Consider the following 706-nt stretch of genomic DNA (forward strand, 5'->3'; position numbering starts at 1 on the left):
CGTCTTTCACTGACTTCCCTACCGACAAGCAGCATCTGTGGTTTCGTCAGTTTGCGGTAAGTATTCTAATTTTTTACTTATATTTTTAATCTTTAATAACAATTTTCTACTAATTGTGTTTTTTTTTTCTGCAAGAATTCAACTGGAATTCCGATGATACGCTCTTTATCTATCACCACTTCGTCCATAAAGTTATGGACAACTATGGGAAGCAGATAAGAAGAAGTGGGAAATAAACAAGGTTGTTTTTAATTTATTAAACAGTTTTTTAATTTATTAAACTATTTTTTATTTATTTAACTATTTTCTTTTTTATTATTATTAAAAGGTCCCAAAATCGATGAACAACACGGTCTGGAAGGAGTTGTGTGTGCATTGGGATAAGGAAGAGAGGAAAGAAACTTCTTCCACCAACTCCACCAACCGCAGGAGCGAGCGTAAAGGGAATGACGTCTTCAAGCATAACTTGGGTGCTCAATCTATTGCCACTCTGGGGGATCGCATGGTATGTTCAGCCGCTTTTTCTTCAATTATTTAAGTTTTGAAATTTTATTTTTTGAGCATTTCTTCTAATTTCTAATGTTTATTTAATTTATGTTTTTTTCAAAGCCGAAGAAAATGATGGCGAGCCGGTTGATGATCTCGCCCTAATGAAGATGGCGTATACCAACAAGAAGACCGGCCAGATTGATGATGGTCTTGTGAG

Source organism: Brassica oleracea, chromosome C9 (assembly GCF_000695525.1).
Source record: "Brassica oleracea var. oleracea cultivar TO1000 chromosome C9, BOL, whole genome shotgun sequence".
Taxonomy (NCBI): domain Eukaryota; kingdom Viridiplantae; phylum Streptophyta; class Magnoliopsida; order Brassicales; family Brassicaceae; genus Brassica; species Brassica oleracea.